Here is a 12,972-nt window from a genome sequence, read left to right as displayed (position 1 = left end):
TTAAATGAGGGTTGTTAATATCATTCCTAGCCCCAGAGTATACTGATGAGGAGAGAAATTAAGTAGAGGAAGAGAAAGATAAGTGTGAAATAATGAGAAACAAGGACCAAAGGGACTCCGCTGCATTTGTGCATTTAAGAAAAGACAGAACTAAATATCCAAGTTGTAGAGTCAAGTACAATAAAATCATGAGACTCAAACTTTAACAACCAAACTTAAACATAAGCCTGTTATGATGGAGAGTGGTGCAGGGGTGGTGGCATGGGATGAATCCTGGAAACATAGGTGGATGGAGGTTGACACTGGTGCTGAAAAATTGTATGTATAAACACAACTATAAATAACTTGTAAATCACAATGTTGTAAACTATAAATTAAAATATAAGTAAAAGTCACAGGGCTAGAATGATGGTATAGAATACAACAAGGTAGAGTGCTTGCCTTACAAGTTGAATCCTTGGCACCACATATGACTCTCTGGAGCACTGCTAATTGTGGTCAAAAAAGAAGAAATAAAAGTTATAATTTCTTTATAATGTTCATGGGAATCTAAAATTCTGATTTATACACTTTTCCTGAGTTTCTAATGTGTCCAGAAGTTTTCATTCTGTACCGTGCTTCTGACTATAATTTTCAGCCCAGCAAGCCTCATACATGAATAGTGAAGTTGAACTCTGCTTGTTCAGACCTTAAAATCTAAATATGGGTGCTTTTATGTCTTTTTGTAACACAGACTGCAGATTCTATATTGCCTGAAGACAGATTGATTACACTTTCTTGATACTTCCTGACACAGATTTAATCAGTCAACAAGGCAAGCAATGACTTCTACACCACACTTTATAGACACAATTTATAGGTTCTGCCCTTCTCACCACAATGTCACATTCTCAGCTCCCTGTAATGTGAACTGATTTCTCCTTTCATTACTTAGCAGAAGTTTAAGAATTCATTCTCACCAAAGCCCATAGCCATTTTGTACACCCAATAACTTGTCATTTAAACAATTCTCAGGCTACCCATATAAAAGCTAATTTTATGTATAACTTGACAAGGAGAATAATTATTTCAAGAGCTTATCAAACATTGTTTCTGGAAAAATTTATGACTCTTTCTCTAGAAGAGAGTTGTAATTACCTGGGTTAAGCAAACCACTTTCTGGTTAGGCACTCAGAACTCTAATAGAAGCACTAGTTTTTCCATTTTTCTTGAGCAGTTATATTCTCACTCTTAGATGGTAGTTCTAGTTCTTAACTCTTTGGATTTAGACTACCATTTAACAGCACCAGGCATAGAGAATGAAGATGGCAACTCTGCATTCCAACTCCATACAGCAGAAGAGATTGGAAAAAAGCCTTTAAGCAAATGATCAGACAATGGAAAAATTAGTCAAAGTATGTGAACAGATGAAAGTAGAAGTTGATGATAAGCTCAACAGAAACAACTTAAGAATCATTGGAGTCCCAGAGACCCAGGAAGAAAATCTCCAGGAAGAACCAATGGTCAAGAACATCATTAAAGAGAAACTACCAGAGCTAAAGAATACATATGGGGGCCGACGAGGTGGTGCTAGAGGTAAGGTGTCTGCCTTGCAAGCGCTAGGCAAGGAAAGGACCACAGTTCGATTCCCCGGCGTCCCATATGGTACCCCCAAGCCAGGGGCAATTTCGGAGCGTGTAGCCAGGAGTAACCCCTGAGCATCTAAGGGGTGTGGCCCGAAAAACCAAAAAAAAAAAAAAAAAAAAGAATACATATAACCAAATCCTGCATGCCTGAGATTACCAACTAAAAGAGACCCCAGAAAAAAACACCCTGAGACACATCCTAGTCACAATGACTAATCCCACAGATAGAGACATAATTCTGAAAGCAGCAAGATCAAAAAGGGAAATTACATTCAAGGGAGTATCCTTGAGATTTATAGCAGACCTGTCACCAGAAACATTCAAGGCCAGAAGGCAGTGATGGGACATAGTGACAAATCTCAACAAAATAAATGCTTCACCTAGAATACTGCACCCAGCCAAACTTACTTCTAGGTTTTAAGGAAGAATACATGGCTTCACAGATAAACAACAGCTCAGAAACTTTACAGACTCAAAACCAGCCTTAAAAGAAAAACTGAAAGATCTACTTTAAGACAAGACTGACCAACAGACACAGACTAACATTTATATTTATGTCTGTTCTAGTTCTGAATCATAATATTAGATGTTAGTCTGAACATGTTGACATGGCATATAGTACTGGTGGCTCATACTTGAATGCCTCATTGAACGACCTATATCATGCATGGCTCACACTTGGCTGTCACATAGAAAAGACTCTGCCAATAGAAAAGATTATTATTGCCCACATTTTTATGTGACATTTTACTTCAGTTCCATACAACAAAGTGATGCCACTACTTTAAAATTTTTGTTAAAACACCATGAATCACAGATATATTTGTGATTTAAAAATATGTGTGATTGATAGCTCATAGATGGATTCCTCCCAGCTTTTTTTCCCAACAGAACCACAGAACTTGAATCACTTTTTCTTCCTCATAAATTAAGAGGAAAAATAAAGTGGATGGCACCAGGAGCAAACAGTCACATGAACATTGAGTGGAAATAAATAATGATGAGAACTAAATACCAAACCCAAAGTCAACGACAACAGAATAAAGATTTACAGCAAGTTATATACAAAGGAGACCAGTTACACTAGTAGTCCAGAGGGCAAAGGGGAAAATATGGGATGCATGCTGGGAACAGGGGCAAAGGAAGGTCAACACTGGTGGTGGGGAATTGCCGTAATTCACTGTCACTATGTACCTTAAATATAATTGTGAGCCGGCACGGGCGGGCAGCTGGCAGACCTCCCCATGTGCCAGCGGCCTCTTGGCCCGGCCTAGGGCAGGGGGGCCCGGACCTGGGTCACCAGACCCCCCTCTCCCCCTTTCCTCCAGATCTCCAGGTGGGTTTCTGGAAGGAGTTGATGGGGCACCCTGGGTTTTCCCCACTCCCAGGCTGGGTCTGAAGACTGGCCTAGGGTTGGGCTTAAATCCCTGTCCTTAGGAGTTGGGAGGGTCTCTCTCCCTTCCTGGAGCAGGATTTTTAGCCGGCATGGGTGGGCAGCTGGCAGACCTCCGCATGTGCCAGCGGCCTCTTGGCCCGGCCTAGGGTAGGGGGGCCTGGACCTGGGTCACCCGACCTCCCTCTCCCCCTTTCCTCTGGATCTCCAGGTGGGTTTCTGGGAGGAGCTGATGGGGCACCCTGGGTTTTCCCCACTCCCAGGCCGGGTCCCCAGACTGGCCTAGGGTTGGGCTTAAATCCCTGTCCTTTGGGCTTGGGAGGGTCTCTCTCCCTTCCTGGAGCAGGATTTTTAGTCGGCATGGGTGGGCAGCTGGCAGACCTCCCCATGTGCCAGCAGCCTCTTGGCCCCGCCTAGGGCAGGGGGGCCCGGACCTGGGTCACCAACCCCCCCCTCCCCCTTTCCTCTGGATTTCCAGGTGGGTTTCTGGGAGGAGTTGATGGGGCACCCTGGGTTTTCCCCACTCCCAGGCCGGGTCCAGAGGTTGGCTTAGGGGGTGGAGTTTGATCTGGGGGCTGGCAGATAACTGCTCAGCTATACTCAGGCTGTCACTGGCAATTTCATACCAGTCTACATTTTGCAAACCTCGCGGGGGCTAGCGCCCCTGCGCAAACATATACTCCTCCCAACCATCAGTACCCCAGATTTACCCTTCTTAACTTCAGTAACACACAGTTCTAATCTCTGACCAAAGACATACAGTAGAACTAACAAATCCCAGAACTATTTAGAAGGACACAAATTGAACACATATTGAACACATATATCTTTTGAATATTTTATGGGTATTTTCTTTAACTGCTGTAACTCTCTAAATATCCTTCTACCATGATGTTTCTATCCACTTTTCATCTTGTCTTTTCTTTGTAAGCTGTTCAGTAAGGATTGTTGGTGGAACTGTCCCTCAGTTTGATACCTATGATTGAACTATGTCATGGAAATTGCTGGTCTTGTTCCTATTGCCTCCAGATGCACCAATAACGCTTCATGGCATTGATCCTTGTTTGCATAGACACATTAAAATGGGAAAACACTATACATACAGATAAGTTCTTATCCAATAAATCTCAGTACAATGTACCTTACACCCTGAACATTGATATAATGACCTGGCACAGGCCTCAGAAGAATGGGCATCCTCCATTCATGCCGGAACCAGGCAAGCTATCTACGAAACATCCAAGGTCTTTTATAGCAACAGCTGAAAGCAGTCCTCTACCAGGAAAGACACTACCAAGGGTCTGACTTCCGTTTACACTGAGAAGACATGACAACAACAATGACCTACTCTACAGGACATGGTTCTCTCTATTGCCCCTTAAGTGTGAGGTGAAACGAGAGGATGCTCTGCACCATCCTGACTGCAATATGGGATCTTTAATACAGAAGCATGATACCAACAACAGAGACTATGTGAGGAATGGAGGTGTATTGCCACTACAGACGATGACTTGAATTGGACAAACTAGTTTGCCTGGAGCCTAGAGTCAGTCCTGTGCCAGGAAACTTCAGGGGTAGGGTCTCCTTGTATTTAGACCATAATTTGTCTTTCCATGTCCCTTATGTTTTGGTGGGCCTATGCAAACAAATGCCACTTTAATACCGTTTTTTACTATGTTCCCTTGACTCTAATCCTTAAGAAAAACAACCCACTAAAACTTTTGAGGTTAACTTAAACTAGTAAGCATGTGTATGGAACTAGATAAATGTACTTTGCCCTCAATGTTTAAGGAGTTACATAAGTCTAATGTCTTTAGATTATATGGTGTGCTGCTAAGAAATAGTATGTACTACAACTGGGGATTTGAGGGACAAAGTAATTGTATTGTACATGGGTTCAGTTTTGTTTTTCTTAATGTTCTTTGGCTGAAAGTTCAAGGCTGGGGTATCATCGATGGGACTACCGAGAATCCTGTTTATGGGTGATTGGGCTTCCACTGTAACTTTACCCTGTCCTCTTTCTTTGCATCTTTGTTGTCATAATTAAAATAATAATAATAATAAAAAAGGAAAAAATATATAATTGTGAAAGACTTGTAATTACATGGGTCTCAATAAAAATGATTTAAAAATATGTGATTGAGTTTCAAGCATACAATGTTCCAAAACCAAGCTCTTCACCAGTTCCCACTAACCTATACCAATATCCTCATTTTCCCTCCCATTCTCAATGTCCCCAGTATTCTTCTGCAGCAGGCACATTTCTACTGCACTGTGTTCTCTTCTCTAAATTTTCTAAACTTCACCCTTGGTCACAGTGGTAAGCTACCTACTGGAAAGCCAGTTGTTTGGCTCTTTGCTTCTGTTGTCTTTGGACATCTGAAAACTTTCATTATACCCCGCATATAAGGGAGCACTATAAATCAACCTACCAGATGATGAGAACAAATTGAAATATGACATCTTTGTGTTAAACTTGTACTGTTAACTTTCCTGGATGGAATACATAATTGGTAAAATAAGACTCCTAATTCACCCTGCCTCTACAGTACTTCATACACATAAAAAAACACTCTCTACTGCGAGAAAAGAAAATTACTAGTCTTCTCAATATAATGCACTGAGAAAGACCATTGCAAAACAGAGTACTTCTTTAGAGAAATGTAACTGAAGCCCTTCCAATATTAGCACTTTATATTTTGGAGTTTTTTAATTGTTGCTAAATAATATTGACATGGGGCCAGTAAAAAGCTGAAAGAAGGTCAAATCGTTACAATCCAGTATAAAACACCTACGAGGTTCTTTCAAAGATCTATTGCCTTTTCCTGCCATATATCTATTCTAGTATCTCTTCCACCAGTAATGTCTACTCCTAGAAGTAGGATCCTGCCTCCTGCAGTATCTTATACTACATATGTATTGCTGCAGTGAAATTCTAGTCACTTTCTGTTTTTTTCCTTTATTTTTTTTATGTCTCTTTCACACTTAGCATCAAATAAAGGAGATACTTTCACTAACTCAGCTTCAAGAACTTCTTTTCCTGATATGTTCTCTCCTTTGCTCTGTTTCTCCATATTCCCTAATTAACCCTGCAAATAGTAAATCTAGCTAATGTTAAGGTATAACATTATCAGGGTAAATATCTTTAGTTTAAGAGCAAGTGCCCAAAAATCTACTGGTAGAATATGCTGCCTTTGAGCAATGTAGTGAAAGTAATATCAACAGAGGGATAATTCCTGTTTCTCTTTTTTTCATTTTCAAGGATTTTTGCAAACAATGAGTGATAAAAAATTGTATTTCAACTGTAAAATGCGTCATTCTGCCCTGGCATGTAGAGTAAGGTGATGCTAATTTGAATCTGAGTCAATATTGCTGTCTCATTCACCTCCTCCTAAAAATACACCCTAACAACATCTTATATGTTTAATCAAAAATATGTAAAAATATGTCAAAAAAGTAATAAATTAAACAGATTGTTAACATAAGGTCAAGAAATTAAGCTGAGTGTTTCCTGCTGTGAATTACTTTTACTCTGTATATTTTTTGCTAGTTTGGTATGAAAGCATCTCAAAATTGAACAATTCAAGAGTTGAAGCCATAATAACCCAACCAAAAAAAGCTTATAGAAGTTGGTTGTATGTACAACTAGAACTATGAAGTGGTGTCAATTTAAAATATGAAACAATCCTAATTATCAGACTGAATGATGTAAGCTCTATTAGAAAAGGAAAGTCTTTAAAACTACAAAATACCAAGTGCAAAATTAAAAGTACTGAGTGCAAAGTTAAGAACCTGTATTTTGGAGATTGCTTCCTTGGTCACCAGATCCCAAACTTACACCAACAAGATGTAATTCTTTTTCACATGCCACTTGAATTTCTTTCTCTCAGGTGAAAGATCCTTAGAAATGATCATGAAATTATAGTATATCACGGAAAATTTACCGGTGGCTCAATATCCCAAGAGTCAACACCCACCCTGGGAGGTTATTAATCATGTATGTAGTGTTTACTAGGTGACTTTCTATACTACCTGAAAACCTCAAGGCACTAAACTAAACAGAATCTAAACTGAGAAGTTCTGTTCTTTCAGAGTAAAATAAAATACAGTTTATTTTCACATAGGTACCAACCACAACTAATACTCCATAGTCAAGTTTCACTTTAATAGACAGTACAACTGGTCATGTCTACACTTTTATAATAATCTGATTTGAGGCCAACTTTAAAAAATTCAATGTTTTGTAAATATAACAATCTTTTACAAATATATGGAGTCATAAATGTAGATGTTTTCCTTTTCAAAATTAGTTTTTTTAGGAGTTATGCTCCATGGACCAAATCAATAAATCTCCATTTTAAACCTTTATTTTCCTCTATCATTTCATTTATGGATTTTATGATCATGCCTAAGAATACCAGCAACTTCTCTGCTGATTCTAACTTTCATTTTCATTCTAATTTTCATTTTCTTAAACCAAATAGTTCCCAACTATTAAAAGAATATTATCATCTGCAGGAAACTAAAAGTTGGCCTAGAGGTAAGAGAGATAGCACAGGCATTAAGGTTTACCCTGCATGTAGCTGACCACAGACCTATTCACCAACACTGCAAATATTAAGTCCCCTAATCACCATCAGGAGTGACAACTTTCCATTTCCCACATACTTCGGTGGGCCTACTTTAATGCCATTTTTACTGTGCTCCTTTGACTCTAAACCTTATAAAAAAAAACCCACTTAAACTTTTGAGGTTAACTTAAACTAATATGCATGTGCATGGAAATGTAAAAAACTACTATGCCTTCAATTTAAGGAATTACATACATTTATGGCTTTAGATTGATTGGTGTACCACTAAGAAATGTTATAATGTACTACAATCTGGGGTCATGAGGGACAAATTAATTGTACATGAGTTCTGTTTTATTTTTCTTAATGCTCTTTGACTATAAGTGCAAAATTAAGGTCTCAGCATGGGGATTCCTTCTGAGAATTCTGTTTTTGGGTGATTGTCCTTCCACTGTAACTTTACCTTGTCCTCTTTATTTGTATCAATGTTCACATTATTAAAAATAAAAAAATAAAGGAGTGATAACTGAATACAAAGTCAATAATAGTCCCTGTGCACGGGCAGGTGCGGTCTCAATGACCCCTTCTCAAAAAACAAAAGTATGCTTAGAAAAACAAATAATCGACTAAAAACTGTTATAAAAATCAATTTAAACAAAGATTCAGTATGTGTTTTTTGTTTTTTTTAGTCTTTGGGTCAGGTTACTCCTGGCTCTGTGCTCAGAAATCAAAAATCGCTCCTGACTGGCTCAAGGGACCATATTGGATTCCTGGATTCGAACTACCATTTGTCCTGAATCAGCTGCGTGCAAGGCAAATGCACCACCTGTGCTATTTCTCTAGTTCTCTAAGTTTGTATTTTGAATAAACTAACAAAAGTAAATCTTACATCACAATAATCCTTATACTAGAAGAATTTACTAGTATATGAATTAATATGCTGTATATACTTATACATATTCTATCCTAAAAGCAAATATATTAGATGATTTTTTTCAATGTTTTCTCTTTCCTCTAGTGGTGGCATTTTGAACTGAGTAAAAGTATCCAGACTCAGTAATTTAGAAAATATGGAAAACTTTAAGAAAACATTAGATTCATTTTCTACGTACTATTTCACTGAAGTCATCTTTAACAGATACTGATGAACCTAGTTTTTTTGTTTTAAGTTCTCTTCTTTGGTCTCATTACAGAAAGATAATTTCCTGTCTTATAAAAGCCCAGATTCTCTCAGCAAAACTCTCAGACTACCAGCACACAACTGGTACATTCCATCTATTCCCCCTTGGCAGCAAGGATCATGCCTCTTATTTTTCATGAGGTATATGAATAAAGTTCCAAAGCAAGAAAATTTCTTGACATTTGTATAATGCCTATTTTCCACCCTGCACCTCCAGATCCCAATGTGCCAAGACAAAATCAAATGCAAAAAAAAAAAAAAAAAAAGAAAAAAGAAAAAAGTAATCCTGAAAATTCTTCTTTTTAAAAAGTCTTCTTTTAAGAAAGACTATAAAGTCTTATAGTCTTCTCAATAAGGTTCAGTTTGCAAAGTTTCTGAAGAAAAGCTGAAGAACAAAATTAGGTGACAGGTTTTTAAGTTGAACATGTGGAATCTTATCAGTGGAGGATGTAATTTATATGAACTTTTGTTGTTGTTGTTGTTGTTTGCTTTGGGGCCACATGTGGTGACGCTCAGGAGTTACTCCTGGCTATGCGCTCAGAAATCGCTCCTGGCTTGGGGGACCATATGGGCACCGGGAGATCGAACAGCGGTCTGTCCTAGGCTAGCGCCAGTAGAGCAGACACCTTACCCCTTGCACCACCGCTACGGCCCCAATTTATCTGAACATTTTATGCTCTCTATCAAGGACCAATTTACACATGACCAAAGGAAGTTGGCTTTCTGGAATCCCTTGAGGCATAAATAATATTGTAACTAGGAGAAGTTTTTCCCCATATACGTTAGGAGTAGGTGCTACAGTGCCATTCTGGGGACTGTGAGGATATTATCTCAACTCTTCTAGGTTGGGCCTCGGGTGCCAACTGATTCTTCACTCTTGTTCTCTTGGCTGGAGATTGATAGATAGATTTTTTGAAATTCATTTTATGATCAGGACATAAAAGGCCATTACAACACAAGCCAGTTGCCACAGCAGCGTGCAGTCTGATTCCAATCACAGCAGCTTTGTAAAACACACCCCAAATTCCCTTCTTTTCAGATATCAGCCAGGTTTTAAGAGGGGGTACTTTCTGGAAGTAGACACAGGTGCATACAAAGAACAAACCAAATACCAGAATCGCATCCAAGCAGTAGAGATTCATCATGGTGACTGGGCCTGGGCCTGGTGAGGGGCTCTGAGGCTCACATTAGTACAGGAGAAGGCTGAGAAGCCTGGAGAAATACAGGAGAAGGTCAGAAGAGATTCTTTTCTCTTTTTTTCCCTTTATTTAAACATCTTGATTACATATATGATTGTGATTAGGTTTCAGTCATGTAAAGAACACCCCCTTCACCAGTGCAACATTCCCACCACCAATGTCCCAAATTTCCCTCCCTCCCTCCATCCCACCTCACCCCCACCTGTACTCCAGACAGGCTTTCCAGTTCCCTCATTCATTCACATGATTATGGTAGTTCTCTGTGTAGTTATTTCTATAACTGCACTCACTACTCTTTGTGGTGAACTTCATGAAGTGAGCTGGAAGTTCCAGCCCTTCTCTCATTGTCTCTGAGGATTGTTGCAAAAATGACTTTTATTTTTCCTAAAACCCATAGATGAGTGAATGAATTTCTTGAGGTAGTTTGGTCATTTTACAGCCCTTGGGGGGTAAGTTCAGTTTAGTTTTCTTGAGTGAATTGTTTTCAAATAATTGTCAATCAAGGTGGAAAAGGTTACTGTTATGCCAGTAGGTGGGGATTTGTGAGGTATAGTTATACTAAAAGGAAATAGAAAGCTTTCTCCTTTGGAGCCAGTTTTGCAAGAGATCTTTCTAGCAATGTGAGTAAATCTTACTGTGGTCCTGTGAAAATGGAGAAGTTTCTAGATGAGAAGAATCCTGAACTCGAGACACTAATAATAATTGTGGTCCCATCTTTGTATTATTCTTTTCTTAGTCAATTTCTCTTAGAAGTTAAAATCTGACATTTGACATTCATACCAGGGATCTCAGATTTTGGGTTTGCAAATAAGCTGGCCTGGCTTTCTGTGCTGGAGGTAGGAAAGCTCAAATACAGCATTTGCCAATTTCTCTATTGTAAGTTCTCCTAAAACAACTGGCTTTATGTTACTAATAGTTTATTATTTGTCTTCAGTGACAGAAAACAAAACAATGATCCCTGTCTAGGTCAGGTGTGTTGATATTTAGCAGGTGTAGAGAAGGATTGTGAATCCCCTGTGATGTTCATTATCAATGGAAGCAACAGAGTTGGTTTGGAATTAGGAAACTAAAATAAATAGGACTTAAGAAGGGAAACAGTTGGATGATAAGATGGAGCTGGTTCATATGACACTTGAATACTTCTATCCTAACAACTTTCAGAATTTTGCTAGCTTCTTCCCTTCATATTGATGGCTTAAAATTATATGGATAAAGTACATACATTAAAAAATTGGTAAATGCTATACTACCCTCCCATAAATAGTTTTTATTTCCAACACAACACGATTTCTTAGGTATTGTGTGTGGAAAATGTTACTACCATTTTTATGAAATAATAGACAATAATAATTCTTTCATGTAGAATTTAACATTTTCATCATCTGATTTAATTCTTGCAACTTGTGAACTTGTGGAAAATGTTATCTTTCCCCTTGTTATCATAATCTTATGAAGAAATGGAAGCAAGAAATGAATAAAGAATACAGAATATTTAGAAGCCCAGCTTATATGAGTCTAAGAACTCAAGGGCTGAGAGGAAAATATTTTTAATAAAAATAATAGATTTATACCATTATTATATTGTATAATATATATAAATAAGTATATTGACTTATTTTAAAATATATGTATATACAATGTTGTACTTGTCTTTGATGGCTAATTTCTATATATCATCATATAATTGATTTCTTTAATCTAATGTATCTAATGCTCTTCCTCCTTTCCTTCTAAAAATCACTATTCTGTTCTTGTAGTTTAATATTCTTTACCCTTTGGGTTTTTTCCACATACAAATTGAGTCACATGGTATTTATCTTTCTCCAATTGATTTTATTTAACATAATACCCTCTAGGTTCATTTATGTTGTTGCAAATGCAGGATTTCTTGTTATACCTTATCTTTATCTTTAAAAAATGTCCTATTAAATAATATACGTATTATGGACATTAGGTTGTTTCTAATTCATGACAACTGTGAAGAATGGTACAATTAACATAGAGGTACAAAGTATTTGTCTGGGGGTAACACTTAACTGGCCTTAGGGCTGATTCTTGGTTTTGTGTTCAGGGATCTTTCTTGTGGGGTGTCAGGGAGCATATGTATTCCAAGGGCTTCAAACCCAGGTCAGCTGCATGAAAGTGAGCATCTTACTTATTTCTCCAGCCATACACATATCTTTTTTTTTTTTTTCAGTTTGTGGTTATTGTTTGGTTGTTGTATTTGTTGCTGTGGTACTTTTTTTGAAGTTGTTGGTTTTGGTCTTTTGTTTGACTTTTGTTTCTTTTTGTTTGTTTATCTATTTGGTTGTTGTTAGTTTTTTTTTTTTGCTTTTATGTTATGATTTTTTACTTTTCCCTTTCTTCTTTTTAAATTAATATTTATAACTTCTAGACGGACTCCTCCTGGTTTTTTGTTTGTTTTGTTGCTTATATTTTGTTTTTTGGTTTTTGGTGTTTTCTTATTTTATTTTCTTATTTTCTGTTTTTTTCAAACAGAACCACATAAATTGAATCATTCTGTTCTACCTCATAAATAGAGGGGAAAAAAAGTGGATGGTACCAGAATCAAACAGTTGTATGAACATTGAGTAGAAATAAAAAATGATCAGACTTAAACACCACACCCAAAGTCAACGACAACAGAATTGATACCCAATCTTCAACAAGCTATACACAGAGGGGACCTGTTATCCTAACAGTCCAGGGGCAAAGGAGGAGGATGCTGGGGACAGGGTTGGAGGGAGGACAACACTGGTGGTGGGAATACCCCTGATTCAATGTCACTATGTACCTTAAATATTAGTGTGAACGGCTTTTAATTCATGTTGGTCACAATAAAAATTATTTAAAAAAACTCACAAACTGGAGGCAGAGGGTAGGATATTTGCCTAGCACACCACTAACCCATCTAAAAAAATAGAAAACAGTGTTATCATATTTTATATTTTGATTAACATTCAAAGTAGAATAACTGAGTCAATGGCATTCTTATAATTAATTT

General features: G+C 37.7%; 1 pseudogene; it reads right to left on the bottom strand.

Annotated features, from left to right (window-relative positions):
- Positions 1-9,688: 9,688 nt before the first annotated feature.
- On the bottom strand, positions 9,689-9,914 carry LOC126030792 (protein kish-B-like; annotated as a pseudogene).
- Positions 9,915-12,972: the final 3,058 nt, after the last annotated feature.

This window comes from Suncus etruscus, chromosome 15, assembly GCF_024139225.1.
Source record: "Suncus etruscus isolate mSunEtr1 chromosome 15, mSunEtr1.pri.cur, whole genome shotgun sequence".
Taxonomy (NCBI): Eukaryota; Metazoa; Chordata; class Mammalia; order Eulipotyphla; family Soricidae; genus Suncus; species Suncus etruscus.
Note: the sequence above shows the minus strand (reverse complement) of the source record. Positions and strands in the feature narration are given on the sequence as shown.